This window comes from Heloderma suspectum, chromosome 1, assembly GCF_057233095.1.
Source record: "Heloderma suspectum isolate Gila_16-S chromosome 1, 16-S_ref, whole genome shotgun sequence".
NCBI classification, from domain to species: domain Eukaryota; kingdom Metazoa; phylum Chordata; class Lepidosauria; order Squamata; family Helodermatidae; genus Heloderma; species Heloderma suspectum.
Window position 1 is genome coordinate 203,016,676 of NC_139458.1, and position 15,892 is coordinate 203,032,567.

Below are 15,892 nucleotides of genomic sequence, written 5' to 3' on the forward strand. Positions count from 1 at the left end.
CAGTTTATTTGTTACTTAAGGTGTTGTATTGGTTTTTGTGTTTTATTGATTTTTATATAAATCTTTTAGCAATTATTATGTATTTCAATTGTATTTTAATGTATATTTTACAGTATTTAAATTTTCTTATAAACCACTTAGACATAGGTTGACAAATTTGAGAAAGAACATGATATAACATCATCCACATGTGTAACTGAATCAGAAAATTACATGTTTCTGGTTCCTGAGATCAAATGAGCTGCTTAGGATATGTACAGCCTGTACTCCAAATTGTTGAAAAGAGCAAGACCAAATGGAAAATTTTAAGCAGTGGGGAAAGAACTTTATCCTGGACAAATATGTGGGATAAAGATGAACTAGGGTCTAGGGATGGACAAACTCACCAGGTCCAGTGCCGCTTGCCAGACCCCCACTGCTGCCTGCTCCTGTTCACTGCAGGCACTCTGTGAGTGGCACACAGCCTCTGCTCCCTCAGTGAGGCAGCATTTTATGTAAAAATGGCGGCTTAGCCTTTTTCATAAATCCTCACTTGCACAAATGGCAGCTGTAAATCAGCTATTTACGCAAGATTACAGGTATAAATAGACCAATTACGCCTGTAATCTTGTGTAAATGGCCACTTCATCGCTGCCCTTTGCAAAAAGGCTGAGCCACCATTTTGTGGCTCAGCAAGGGACTGGGGATTGCCACACTTGCCTGGCTCAGGGCATGCTGAGCCTGGCAAGCGTGGAGATCTGTGCAATGGCATCCAGAGGGCCAAGCCGGCAATTTCCTGCCCAGCCTTGAGCCCCATTTGGACTCCCACAACATTCCTATAGAATGAACCAAATGAAGTTCTTGCCCATCCCTCCTCTTTACCGTGGCATATTTTAGGGACACCTGGCAGTGCCAGTTCCAGTATGGGAAGGTGTTCTCAGTGGGCTGCCCTATCCCTGAGTGGGTCCACCTCCTCCTCACCATTGTCACAACCACCCATTTGGTCATCCTCTCCCTCAAGGTCAGGGGTGAAGAACCTTTTTTCAGTCCAAGGGCTGAATTCCAACCCAGGAAAGGTCTTGGGGGGAACAATCCATCTGCGGGTGGAGCCAAAGGCAAAGTGGGTGTGGCCAAAACTTGATTCTTACTGCCATCTAGCCTACTTAGATGGAAGCAAGACAAGCCTCTGCATGTCTCCCCAGAAGTAAGCAGGGCTGAATCACCCAGCAGCACTTTCAAATGGCGTCCTGTGACAAACTGGTATAATCGTACCTCCAACCCTGTGAGGTAGGACAGGCTTGGAGACATCACTTGTCTATATCCCTCAGTGGTATCTGCCACACCCGTTTTTATTTCATGTCCTGGAAGCCTGAGAATCTGGGCTTACACGCTGATGGAGAACGATAGGTCTCTTTTCCAGAGCTTCCTTTCAACCCAGGTTAGCATGAATGTGAAGCAGTCCAGCCCATGAGTGAGGCCAACCTTCAGACTACCCCCCAAAAAAAGAACAAAATCAACCCCAAAGTCCAATTCAGTACGTTTATTGAACCAAGCAGGAAGACGTTCAGAAATGCTCCATGGCTTTAACATAACATGTGGACAAATGCGTGAATGGTCCTGGGGAGACATATTCTTCCAGTGATAAATTACGTTTCCAGGCTCTCGGCTCTTTCTCAAGTACTGAAATTGCCATCAAAGCCAATGCTTCTCTGTTTCTAGCATTGCTTGTAGCCTCCTCCCAGTAAACCTTCAAAGGTGATATCTTGATTTATTTCGCTGTCACTTTGGCTTTCTTTCTGGAACTAAAACCGCTAATGTTTGCAATGAGCTTTCCTGAACTCAGAACCTCTGCTCTCAATTGGCTACACATCAAAAGTGAATCTCAGTAAAAGGGTTTGGCTGGATGATCAGATTGAAGAACTGCCCCAGAGAAAAGCTGACCTGTGCTGGGGAGGGAGCCTAGTGGAACTGGCAGCCTATCCTGTTAGATTGCTGTCTGAAAGCACCAGGGACTCCCTCACTTGCCTAGCTGGAAATGTGGCTGCCACATATTCTAAAGCAGCAAATCTTCTCAACTTTAAATGTTGGGTCCCAAGAGGTCCCATGAGAAATCCACTGCCTGTACAAGGGAGAAACGATTAAAGTACCTCAAGATAAAGAGCTAAGCCAGGCCCAATTGAAAGCAAACACGTTTCATTTTTCTCAGTCGTTGCTCGAATGCTTCAAAGCACCAAGGACATGGGCAACCTAATCTTCCAGATTGTTCTGTATACTGGTCATTTGCTGCCGTGGGGAGCAGCCAGTGCCTTTATTAAAACTAGAAGGAGATTTGTTTTGTTACATCAATAGAATTCCAATGTTTTCACATGTTAATTCACCCCTACCTTAATTCAGCAGCATTTCAGATAAGAGAGAGAAGGGCCTGGGGGCGGGGATTTAATCATAGCAGGGGAGGAGAACCTGTGGCCCTCCAGATGTACTTGGATTTCCAATCCCATAATGCCTCACCATTGGCTATGCTGGCTTGGGCTGATGGGAGTTGCAGTCCAGCAGCCTCTGGAGGGCCACACTTTGCCCACCCCTGCTATAATTAAATCCCTCCCTTCTCACCCTTACCTGAAATGCTACCGAATAAAGGCAGAATAGAATGGACTTGTGGAAACACCAAGCCCCGTAGATAAAACAGTCATACAAAATAAACGAGAGCACGGTCATATGACATTGACTGAGCCCACTTTTATCAATAGAAATTTTAATGTGAACAGCTTAGGGATTTTCATTTATTAAGTGGTGTCAAAGTATTAGAAATAAAAAATAATAATGAATAAATAAATATCTCAGCATATTCAGGAAGGTCCCATGGGGCTGATCTGTTAGTCATTGAAATGTGTCACACAAACAAATCTTTCAAAACTATTACAATCCAGCCCATGTTAAGCATTTTGAAATCCAATTGATTTAAATAGGGGCAATTTGAGCCCACATTTGAATGGGATTTGACCTTGCTTAGCTTTAACTGCAATGTGCCCTTTGCTTTTGCTTTTTTTTTTTTTTTTTAAGCAGTCATATTTTGTTCTGTCAAATTAATAGGCTACTTTTCAAGGTTAGAATAATACCTGTATCCATTTTTTTTTCTGTGGCAAATTAAAGTTGATGAGCTGATTAAAGTATGATTTTATGGGATACTTCCAGGCAGGTAGATGTCTTCAGGAAGTACTTCATGAGAAACCAATATTGCCACCTCTTTTAATCCAGTGCAAATTGTATGTGTGTGTGTGGGGGGGATCTTTTTATTTTTTGACCGAGTGCATCATGGGAGTTTAGGCCTTCCCAACTTACTCTGTCTCAAGGATACAACTGTGAATATCACTTTGCTATGGAAGGCACCGCTAATTGCCACAGATAAATGAACTATTTTTTTAATTCTTTAAATGTTACTTTGCTTAACACAACACCCGCTAAGTTCATGGGGAAAGGATGCAGTCTTCCCCCAACCACTGCTCTCTTGACTTTACAACTTGGATTTTATCTCTCGCTCTTTCCTCTTGGCATTTGCCTTCCCACCGCTGTCCTGTGCTGCTCTCTTTCACTGAAGTGTTTGGAGTGTGGTCTTTGTTTCAGCCTCGGAGAGGAAAGCTGAAATGGTGTTTCGGCACTATTCTTCTTTCCTTTAGTTCTCAGCTCCCATTGCCACAATAAAAACAATTAGGTCAAGGAGCTCCTCACTCCAGGAGCTAAGGAACATTTACATCTTTCTTCCTCCTTCTTCCCTCTCCTGACTGAGACAGGAGGTGGGAGGCTGAGCATGAATCTTTCCAGTGCTTTGAAGGGCACCGTGCTCTTTCATTTTACAGCAGGAGGAGGAGGTGGATCATACGTTGGGAGCACATCATCTTTCTTAATAAATTACCCCATCCAGCATTCCTTCTACTTTATAATACAGACACTTGTCTTATTGCTGTATTAAATTGCAGCCCTCTTTTGTACCTTCTTGAGTGTTTATTTAAAATGTTTTAATACATACCACCCATTATTCTGTTTAGAATTTCAGGATGGTGTACAATCCATTCAGTGCAACAATAAAGCAACAGGTATGGGTGCAACCCTATCCAGATAGTCGGCAGCTTCCGAACTCAGAGGCTGCTGAGTATCCAATGCAGGGTGGGAGGAGAACTATGGTTCTGCACTCCAGCTGCCCTGCATTGCTGCTAGACAGGCAATTTTGCCCATCTAGAGGTGGTGCCTCGGAGGAGGAGGGAAGGAGGCTTGGGTAGCCATAGGAAATGGCATTCCCAGTCTCCGCCCCTCCCTGCCCCCAGGAACACCCCCTTTTCCTCATCTCCATGCTCTGTTTTCCGAGCATGGAGAGGTAGTTAGTGTGGTTCTCTGAATGCCAGCTACAAAGGGGGTGGGATGGGGAGCATGTTTCCTGTTTCCTGCTCTGAGCTTGGAGCTCTGTCTCCAGATTTGGACTATTCTAACCCCCCCCCCCCAACGCTGTCTGGAGGGCATAGGATTGCTCTCCCCAACCCTTAAAAATACACACAGGTTAAAATTACAGGTGTAACAGCATTTTCACTTCTGCCAACTGTTTTCTTTAATGTAGGCTGCTGAGCATGCTCAATAGCAATGGGGCAAGCTCAGAACTAAAAAATGAAGCCTGGTTCCCATTTTCTGCCTAGATTTCTCCTCAGATGTCATTGTTGTATTCAAAAGGTGGACAAGATAAATCTAAACTTTGTAAAAGGGGATCAAATTTTGTTGCATGCATTACTTAGTATCCAGGTAAGTCTGAAATACAAAGATGGAAAAGCTACAATTTTGTTTCATGCCACTGCAGGTTTTATTTACTCGGGGAAATCACAGTGGTGCAAAAGATGGGCAGAACTGGCAAGAAAGGGGCATGCTCAGTCTCTCCTTTCATAGTCAGTGCCCTTACCTGGCCCATAATGCTATCAGAAAAAGTTATCTTTCTCCCCAAACAGCAACAGCAGTTACATCATGTCAGGCATGTGGTGGGACTACTATTGAGCTCACCAGAGGAGAAGGGAAGGAGACCTTTTGAATTTTTTATTTCAAGGCTGTGCTATAGCTGAAGCTGGGCCTGCAAGTTGAGGGAGTAGAGGAGGCTGAACTCTTCTTTGGTCTGGAACTTGAGTTATGCTGTAGATGGAAGGACAGCTGCTATAACAAAATTTGTTACATTCATGTACCTCCCAGATCAGGCAAGATAGTTGTTGCTGTTACTGTTGTTATTTTGTGGCTGATGATTCTTCCATCAGTTTACCTTCCAAGCAAAGTCTGTTAAATCCCTTTCTGGCCAGCCTAACACCTAAGGATGAGGGAGGAATTTGATCAGTTCACATTTTAATATGAACTTAGTTTCGGACTTTCAGACACATACACAAACTGAAACCCAGTTAACCTTCAAAATTCACACGTCTCTGAATTTTGCAATTAAGTTCTCCAATGAAAAATGTGTAAATCCATGTATATATTAGGAAATACTGCACAAAAATGCACATCTTCATGAAATTAACATTAAAAATGCAGTATCTTAGGAAACGTGCTGGCAAAAATTGTTCATATTGGATACAAAAAGATACAGTAAATTGATGACTTGGCCATGAGGGAATATTATCCTAACAGAATTGTTTAGGTGTCCCCAGCCTAATGAATTCTAACACACACACAAAAAGGAAATTTGTTGGCCTGAACATGAGGAAAAGTCACCCCAGTTTTGAAACATGACAGGGTAGAGAAAAATAATGTTCATGGACCATCTGAAAACAGTACTGTTAAAGAAATCTGATTGGGTAAGGTTAAAAGATGTCGCAACAGCTCTGGGTTGAACTGAGTGCCTATATATGGAAAACGTTCTACATATAGTTAAGGTGAGTTGCAAAAAATAAATAGATAAAATCCCACTTTTAAAAGCCTTAAAATTCTACTGCTCATAAAATGATGCCTGTAGAGCTAACAACTTGAAACCTGGCATCTGCAATCTACCTGGTGGTGTCTACAGTCATGCAAACTTTAAAACCTATCTCATACAAACAGCAGGTTAAATTACTAAAAATTGACACATTCATACTTTTTACTCAAGCTGCCACAAATTCTGGAGGAAACTACTGAGGTGCTTTATTCAGGCTTCTTGAGGAGGTGTGCCTTTCATTCTGAGCAGCAGTTTAAAAATTATCAAGGATTTTCTGCTCCATGAAAGCCTATGGCAGCAGCTACTGGCAAAGTTATGTCAGACACACAGAGCTTCACTCTGACGCTAGAATGCTAGAATTCCTCTATTCCTGTCAGCATTCTGACAGTGGGGTTGGGTGTAGCAGGGAACTGTCAACTGAGTCAAGAATGAGGTAGTTTTGATTGCTGAGGGAATCACTTTCACTGCTTAAAAGCACAATCCTATGCCTGTTTAGACAGAAAAAAGTCCTACAACTCCCAGCATTCCCCAGCCAGTATGGCTGGCTGGGGGATACTGGGACTTGCAGGACTTGTTTCTGTCTAAACAGGCATACGATTACTCCCTAAGAGAAGGAAAAGCTATGCTGGCATCCCGTGCAGGCTTATTCAGAAATAAGCTGTTCTGAACATACAGGGACATATCTATTAATTTCTCTGCATCTACTGGGTTAATAACTTGTTTATAGGGATGGTGCAGGTGCCAGATTCCATCCAGGAATCCAGCAGAACCCCCCGCTGCCCGCACCCCTGAGCCCCACTCACTGATCCCCCATCCGCGCTTGGTGAGTGGCATACACTCACCCCAGCAGTCTCATTGAGCTCTGCAGTTGCCATTTTTTGAAAAATCAAATGGCGATCGCAAAAATGTGCATATTTGTGTATGCGTAAAAATGTGCATTTTTGCAAATGCGCCTATTTGCGTATGCGAAAATGCACATTTTGCAAAAAAGTGCATTCACAAAAATGTGCATTGTCGTGCATAAGCAAATATGTGCATCTTTGTGATTGCCATTTATTTTTTCAAAAAATGGCAACCATGGAGCTCAATGAGCCTGCTGGTGTGAGTGTGGGCTGCTTGCCAAGCATGGGAGGGGCTCAAGCGTGGTCTGGGGACCGGCGAGTTGTGGCAGGGGCTGGGCAAGTGCCTGGAGAACCTGGATGGGGGTGCGTTCGTACATCCCTACTTGTTTGTGTGAGTTATTTAAGAACACTGTAATAATAATTTTCCTTTTTTTAACCAGGGAATTCAGTGATAAAAAACCTGTCAGTTTAAAACCAGAAATAAGGCAATCTTGTGTTCTCTCAAGCTCCACAAAGCCAGGAAAATGAAAGCATTGGCTGATGCCTTAACAGATCTGCTCCATGATTAGGGATGTATATTTGTTTTAGTTCAGTTTCTTTTTACCCATTCCACACCTTCCAGAAAACGAACTCAGATGCAGTCTACGTTTGAAGTCCGTACGTTTTCCGAGTTCACAATGTGGTCCATGGACCATAAAAATAGTGTTTGACAGCATGTGCACATTGGAAAAATGTGCATAAAAAAAAAGTACTTTTGAAAAATGGACAGAAATACACTTTAATCAAGGGGGCAATAATGCATACATTTCAAAGATGTGTGCAGTTGATGAGTACATCTGGAAAAATATGCATAGGTTTTCATGAAACGTGAACAACCACAAAGTCTCTCAAGGAGAATGAAGTTCCTGACAAGGCAACCAGTAAGGCAGTTGAAAGAGAACTGAGGAGACAGGCAGTGACCCATTGCAGGCATGCGCAGTGGGACAGTGTGGGAGGGCTCGCCTGAAAATGAACCTCAGCTATGGAAGTTTCCTGAACCAAGACTCCATGGAGGTGCAAAGCCCATCTGTGTGGTGCCCAGGTTTTTTATCTCCTGGTGGGCAAGACACTGTTGCTGCTAGAGGCTGATGGTGCCATGGAGGAGACTATAAAATATATGTCCTGATCCCTGTGGTACTGTCAGTCATCCCAGAAATAATGTCAACATGGAGGAAGGGACCAACTGGAGTATCCATCCCAGTCCCTTAATGAGGGATGGGCTCTCTTGCAGCTGTATCTACTTGGTCACTCCTCTCTGTCCCTTTCCGAATGCAGCAACCTCGTCGACTGCAGAGATCCTCCTCTAGGATGAATATCTCTGACCCAATGAGGTGACTGTAGTGGTGGAGAACCCTCAGGGGAGAGGGATCTTTAAACTCACCCTCCAGTGACAACACAGCCTGTGTCAGATCCAATTTCAGTATTGACACTGACAATGGCAGTACTGGAGAGTCCAGCAAAGGTGGCGGCACCGGTATGGATGGAGTCGACGCTGATTTATGAGGCTCATTGGGGTCTTTTGCTCCTTTTTTCTTCTTATGGCTGTCTGAACTAGGCCTTTGCACTCTCTCTGTCTTAGCTATTTTCTTCACCCTGACCACTGTCAATGAATGACCCAGATTAGAGTGGGGCTGTGCAGCCCATGGTTAGAGCCAAAGGACTCGGCAACAAATGGGCCGGAGGAGACATTCTCACAGTCTGAGGGGTGAGTTCCCTTGTCCATGGCTCAGACAATTTAGGAGCATCTCTGGCCTTCAGTGCTCTTTTCCAGAGGACCACTTTCACTGATCTGAGCAGTGACGGCGAGCTTGTTTAGCACAGCTTGTTTAGAAAAGCTTTGACAATGAGGGCATGTCTCTACCACGTGAGCCTCCCCTAGACAAAACAAACAAAGTGAATGTCTGTCAGTGGAAGGGAAATTTATTATCATAGCATACACACTTTCGACAAGGTGCTTTCAGTGCCAGACGCTAAGTCCCCACAGTGATCCAAGACCGCAAACATGATGAAAGAAAAACCTAACTACTATACTAATTCTTCTTTAGAATAAGAAGGAGGAGGAGGAGGAGGAAACGAAAGAAATCAAAAAGAGAAAAAACCCTCAAAACCTAAAACAACAACAACCTTGCAATCTGATACAGACTCAAGTCAGAAAGAGCTTCAGTATGGAATTCAGAGAACTTTGGTGAGCTCAAATTTTGCTGATTCACATATCCCTATCCATGACCTGTGATGTTGTGCAGTGTCTCAAATTGTGTTTGCTTGCAAGCAACAAAAAGGGTCAACTCACAGGAGTATTCATCTAGCAATACACTAAGGTTCAGATGCTTGAAAAAACAATACAGGACCAGGGCAACATGAGGCATCTTTGCTGGTCCCTGGCACTCCATCCTCCCCATCTGGATTTGGGCCTGGGAGACCAAGGGAAAATGCAGGTGCATGGAGGGTCAGTTGTAAGCAAGCACAATTTACACAACATCACCACTGATCATGGGGCACATCTGTTAAGGTATCAGCCTAAGCCTTTAATTTCCTTGCTTGGTGGAGGTTGAGCCAATGTAAGATTGCCTTAAGATTGTGTTAAACTGGCAGGGTGGTTGTTGTTGTTGTTGTTGTTGTTGTTGTTGTTGTTGTTGTCATTGAATTTTAATGAGCTTCAAGGTTTACTCCTTCTTGTCCTCACCTGTTTTATGTCATGTCAGCTTTATAACATTTCCTTCTCAGGTTGCTTTCACACTAAAACTGACGAGGCATGTTTTTCTTCTTCTTCTGTAATTCATTGGAAGCAGAATTAAAATGAGATTCCATGCAATAACTTACCATAGGACTATATTGCCAAGCACAGTCCTCCCCATGGCCAAGTTCCTCCTATAATGTTTACTGAATCACAAGTCCTAATCAGCAAAGATTTCCAGCAATGATAATTACAAGTTTCCTCCTTGATGGTTCAGCCCATTTCATTGCTTCATGATAAGTATGAGAGGGGGATTAGTGATGCCTATCCTGTTAATCGCCTCAGTGTCAGTTTCTGTTCACACAAGGGGGAAACTTTAGTTACTGATTTCCTCCTCTCTTTTTTTTCATTTTACTATAAACAATAAAAAGTAATACCACTAACTACACACACATACATATACCCCCCAACACACACACACACATGCTTTGTGGAACTGGCATTGGGACAATCAAGAGGATATTTAAGGAGCAATTAGATTATGCATTGCCAAGGGCTAGATCCAATGTTACATTAACAGATTTCTGCTCATGCAATACTATTACTCTATTCCTCCCTGCAGCACCCCCTCTGCATGCCTCCCAAATCTGCACCAGGGAGTCATATTTGTGGGACATGCAGGGGAGAGGGGAAATGTGATCTGCCAGCTTTGTCCGTTCTGCCTGCAAAAGGACACCCTTATATACAACTCTAATACATCACCTGCCCTCATGAGGAAGCAATAAACCAGACTGAACCAGAAAAGGAGAAGCATTTAAATAAAGGCACAGGATCCCAGTAAAGCCCCAATGATGTTTTGCCTGTGCACACTGGACAAGCTGGTGGTACAATTGCCTTTTATTACCAAAAAGTCACTTTGTAGTGACAAAACGTCACTACAAATCAGGCTGTAAGACACAAAAGAGAACAACACAGAAAACACTGGACTGCAATGGGCAGACAATGGCATTATCTGTATGCTCTGTGAAAAGTGAGTGAACAAAGGATGGTAATTCCCAAGGAAACAAGGGCTAGTGCAAGCCATAATTTACATATATACATATACACACAGACACACACACATATACATACATACATATATATATACACACACACATACACTCTCTCTCTATCATACACACACACAAACACACACTTCCTTCCACTTTTATTTTCTGCTCTGTATCACTCCCTGCAGGCTCCACCCTAACTCTTTGACATTTCTCACTGTATACTGCTTTTATCCATACTTACGGCTTCACTACCAACCTTCTGCTGTTCACTGCTCTCGGGTCTATCCTCCCTGCCTCCCTGACTTGGTGCACCTTTTGTCCAGTTCCACATCTCTTGTCTTACTGACATTTCCTTCTGATTTTCCCACTGACATTTCCAACTAAACATAGCAGAGAGAGAGAGAGAGAGAGAGAGAGAGAGAGAGAGCTCCTAAGCTCTTTCAATTTGTCCAAAACCTTTGCTGTTGGCAAAGGTATTTTTATCCACGCAGTCTCTCCTCTTCAACTTCTCCCTTTCACAGCAGGTGGGCAGAGGGTTAAGTCCCCCACTCCTCCATGGCATCATCTCTAGAAATAGTTTCCTCCCAAGATCACATTGCAAGGGAGAAGCAAGCAGGAGGCTCATGTTATACATAGGTAGGCATGAATCTGTCAGTTTTGGTTTCTCTCGCTTTCTCATTTTTCCAATGTTAAGTTTAATTCATCCTGAACTTTGGGCAGTATCCAGTAGTATCATTCCGCTAGTGCAAATGACTTTGTGTTACCATGAACTTGGTTCCAAACTATGCACAAGAAGAAAATATAACTACAGTTATGTTTGTGCAAGTGCAGTTGCACAAGCTGTTCAGCAACCAGTTGCACAACTGGTTGTGTAAGTAGTTATGCAAGCAGAATGCCCAACTGTTTGTGCAATGAAAACTCCACTACTGCCGACTGAGTTTGCAGAATGACTCCATTGGATGGTACCCTTTGATGATTTTCCCTGTCTTCATCCTGAATTTTGAGGGGAAGAAGTTCTCATTTAAATCTGTGTGTATTTTTGCACGTGTTTCTCCTAATACATGCATTTTGTATGCAGATGTGCCTAATATACACATTTTTGCATTGTAACATAATGCATGTTTAACTCTGCTAAAATGGGGTGGTCTAAAGGGGTACCATAAATGCAGTCTTCATTGCAGAATTTACACAGAAGTAGACCTACAACATCATCCCCCCATGACATTGTTGTTTTCAGTCATCTGCATAATGTCCCCAAATTCCAGTCTCTTACCACTTGGCATTTTCTTTATGGAAAAAAAAAAAATCCCTGAGGCCATCCGCCTGCAGCCGGACTTGATAGGCCATGTATATATATACGTAGCCTATCACAGCAAAAGGCAGGAACGCAAATGGCAGCCGCTACACCACTTGTGTCCCTGCCTTTTGCCATGATAGGCTACATAAATATATACATAGCCTATCACGGCTACCGCAGGGACGCAAATGGCGACCACTATGCCATTTGTGTCCCTGCGGTAGCCATGATAGGCTACGTATATATTTATGTAGCTTATCACAGCAAAAGGCAGGGATGCAAATGGCATCCCTGTGTTAGCCCTGATAGGCTTTGTAAATACTTAAATACTATGTAAATACTTACATAGTATTTAAGTAAGTATAAATACTTACTTTACACTTCCTCCTCCTCCTCGGGGCTTCCCAAAACAAGGCTGTCCTAGGTGTGCCGGAGCAATGCACTCTTTGTTTAAAGCAACGCTGTTTGAAAGAAAGAAAAAACCTTTTAAAATGACCATGCCGGTCTGGACTGGAGCCCTGCAAGAGGTATTATGCTCCCTGCTAAGCTTTATATTTCCACATCCAGCATTGTTATTGACGTTGTAAGGCTAAAATGGAGAGGGGAACCAACTCTGTGCATGTCTACTCAGAAATAAGTCTTACTGAGTTCAATGTGACTTACTCCTACACATCTCAGCACCCCACTTGCCCCCAGCTCAGCTTTGTATTTCCATATCCAGCTCATGATCAAACCTCCTGTTAGTTATCTCACTGGATGACTTTGGGCTGGACTTTAACCACTACACCATACTTCTGTTATGAAACTCATGAAGAAAAAGAGACAGTACAATGGAAAGTTCTTTCTGAAGCAGTCACACTTGTACAAATGCAGCATGAAGGGAAAGATCAGCAACCTTCTCTTTGTCTGAATAAAAAGCACACTCTGCACATGCTCTGGGAATGGACAAAATGAGGAATCTGAAGAATATTTGAAGAACCAGGGAATATGAAGAACTATATTCTTCCATTATGTGTGTGTGTGTGTGTGTGTGTGTAATCTCCCTCCATCCAAATGTTCCCTGGAAACCCCCCCCCCCCCGTTCACCCAAGGTTCATCTGAGATAACTAACAGGAGGTTTGCTAATGAGCTGGATGTGGAAATACAAAGCTGAGCTTGGGGCAAGTGGGGTGCTGACATGTGTAGGAGTAAGTTGCATTGAACTCAGTAAGACTTACTTCTGAGTAGACATGCACAGAGTTGATTCCGCTCTCCATTTTAGCCTCACAATGTCAACAACAATGCTGGATGTGGAAATATAAAGCCTAGCAGGGGGACTCGTGCAGGGCTCCTCCAGACCAGCATGGTCATTTTAAAAGGTTTTCTCTTACTTTCAAACAGCATTGCTTTAAACAAAGAGTGCATCATCGCTCAGGCACACCTAGGGCAGCCTTGTTTTGGGAAGCCCCGAGGAGGAGGAAGTGTTTTGCCTGAAAGTAATTACTGCACGTCTCAGGGCAGGGGAAAAAATATGTAAATATCTACCAAAAAAATAGCTTTTCTTACGGAAGTTATGGAGACTCACGGAGATGGCTGGGCACCGGAATTACGGTTGCCAGTACGGATTTATCTTCATAATTTTTGGAGCAGAAAAAGAAGAGGAGAATTCTGGGGGCTTGTGAACAATGGTATGGAGCACTGGCCGCAAACTGAGGAAGTCAAGCGGCACGGAAGGTATACAATTCGTACATCCCTATTCGCGGGGCAGCAGATGGCCAACAAAGGTAGGCTCCATCCCGAGGGGATTCTGCGGGGTGGTGGTGGGGATTGCTCCATTCCTAGGGACGGACGAAAGGGACTTACCTCGTCCCGCAGCTTGCTTTGCGGTGGGGGGGAGGCGCTTCGCTTCTCGCCCTGAAGTTCAGGCGAGGGATGGGAGGCGCCACGCCTCGCCCGGCCGAAATTCAGGCCGGGGGGGAGGCGCCCCATCCTGCGCTGCCGAAATTCAGGCCGGGTAGGAGCACCGCGTCTACCCGGCCGCGAAAAAAAAGTAAACACACACACACCCGTGATAGGCTACGTAACGATTTACATAGCCTATCACGGCTAGATTTCCAAAGTCAGCCATGATAGGCTATGTAAATCGTCACGTAGGGATGTACGAAAGTCACTTACCTTTTCGCAGCTTGGCTTCGCGGTGGGGGGGAGGTGCTTCGCTTTTCCCCCCGAAGTTCAGGCGAAGGGGGGAGGCTTCCTGCCTCACCCGGCTGAAATTCAGGCTGGGGAGAAGCACCCCGTCTCCCCGGCCGCGAAACAAAAAGTAAAAAAAAAAAAAAAGACCCCGTGATAGGCTACGTGATGTTTTACGTAGGCTATCACGGCTGGATTTCCAAAGTCAGCCATGATAGGCTACGTAAATCGTCACGTAGCCTATCACGGGTGACTTTGAAAAAAAAAAAAAGCGCGTATGCAAATGGCGGCACCCATGGGGCGCGGCCATTTACGTTCCTTATTTTGGCATGTCTAGTCTACATAAAGATTTACGTAGACTACGGCGAAAATAAGGGCAACGCAAATAGCGTGCCCTTATTTTCGCCGTAGTCTACGTAAATCTTTACGTAGACTAGACATACCAAAATAAGGAACGCAAATTGCGACGCCCCATGGGCGCCACCATTTGCGTAAGCACTTTTTTTTCCCCAAAGTCAGCCGTGATAGGTTACGTGATGATTTACGTAGCCTATCACGGCTGACTTTGGAAATCTAGCCATGATAGGCTACATAAATCGTTACGTAGCCTATCACGGGTGTGGTTTTTTTTTTACTTTACTTTTTTTTTTTTGCAATGGCGGCGGCGGCAGCCGGTCAGGAGACCAGCCGCCACCCCCACCCCCAACGAACCGCCGCCGAACCACCGCCGGGACCCGCCGCCGAGAGGGACATTTGCCGAAGGTAAGTCCCATCCCGGGGGGGGGGCGGAGGGCCAGCGGAGAATTTCCCCAACACTTTCGGGGGGACTAATGCGTCGGCACTCGGCCCCCCGAAGATTCGTGGAGAAATTCTCCGCCAACCCTATCCATTCCACCATGGACTCTAGGGGGCTGGATTCTAAAGAATCCGGCCTTCCTGGAGTCCGTGGTGGAATTCTCTAACATCCTATGTGTGAGAGCTTTCTCAAACAGCTTTTTAAAAGGTTGAAAAAACTTTTCATTCCCCCCTGGAATTAAAAGGGGGGCAAGGCAACATCTGGATAGCATCTTGTAGAAAAGTACCCCCCTTGAGATAGTGGGGGTGGGCTGGATTCCAGGATTATCTCTCCAGAGCTTTACCAACACAAAAAGCTGTGCTGAGACTCTTCTGAGGGATGATTTAAGAAATGTTAAAAATTTAAGAAATGTTCACAATATTTGAGAATATCTGAGGACCTGCAAGATCTGTTTTTGAGAAACATGACTGTGCCGAGGAGAAGAAAGGAGCTGGCATTAACTCCCCCTGCACCCACTTTGTCAAAAGTTTTGAGAACAGAAGATATAGGGATATTTAGATAAGTAAATATTTATATTTACTTTTATAAAGACTTTATCTTCGCAATTTACGGAGCAAGCCAAAAGGTTGGATTTAATCCAAAATTCCATGACCACCTTGCAAGGAGCTGTAGATTTAATTCATGCATCTTGGCAAAAAATGGAGATGAAAACTCATGAGCTAGAAGTCTGACTGGCAGGAAATGAAACTGCCACACAAATTTGTTTTAAAAATGCCTCTGAGAATTTCTCAACTGGAGGCCTTTACGAGGAGATCCAATGTACGTATTATTGGGATTAAAAATCTGTCTAATGATGTAAAATTGCCTATTTTTGTGGACAAACTTTTTCATGAGATACTCCTTATCCCATCTGATTATTTACTTGATATTGAGCAGGCATTTCATGTGCAAAAGTCTCCACAAAGAATTATATCCTGCGTTTGGCAAGAGAGTTATGTTATTTCCAGGCTACATCAAAGAGGTGGAGAATAAAATAAGGCAATTTATCAAAGCAAAAAATATAGCAAAACAAAAAAACTTACAATATTACTTAAAATATCCTGCTATAC

General features: G+C 43.9%; 1 long non-coding RNA gene across 1 annotated transcript; it reads right to left on the reverse strand.

The window, feature by feature from the left end:
- Positions 1 to 4,806: 4,806 nt before the first annotated feature.
- LOC146358638 (uncharacterized) lies at positions 4,807 to 13,867 on the reverse strand. Its single transcript, XR_014787115.1, has 3 exons — positions 13,661 to 13,867; positions 9,479 to 9,564; positions 4,807 to 5,311 (listed from the first exon to the last, which is right to left on the reverse strand). It is a non-coding gene; the product is annotated as an uncharacterized LOC146358638 (long non-coding RNA).
- Positions 13,868 to 15,892: the final 2,025 nt, after the last annotated feature.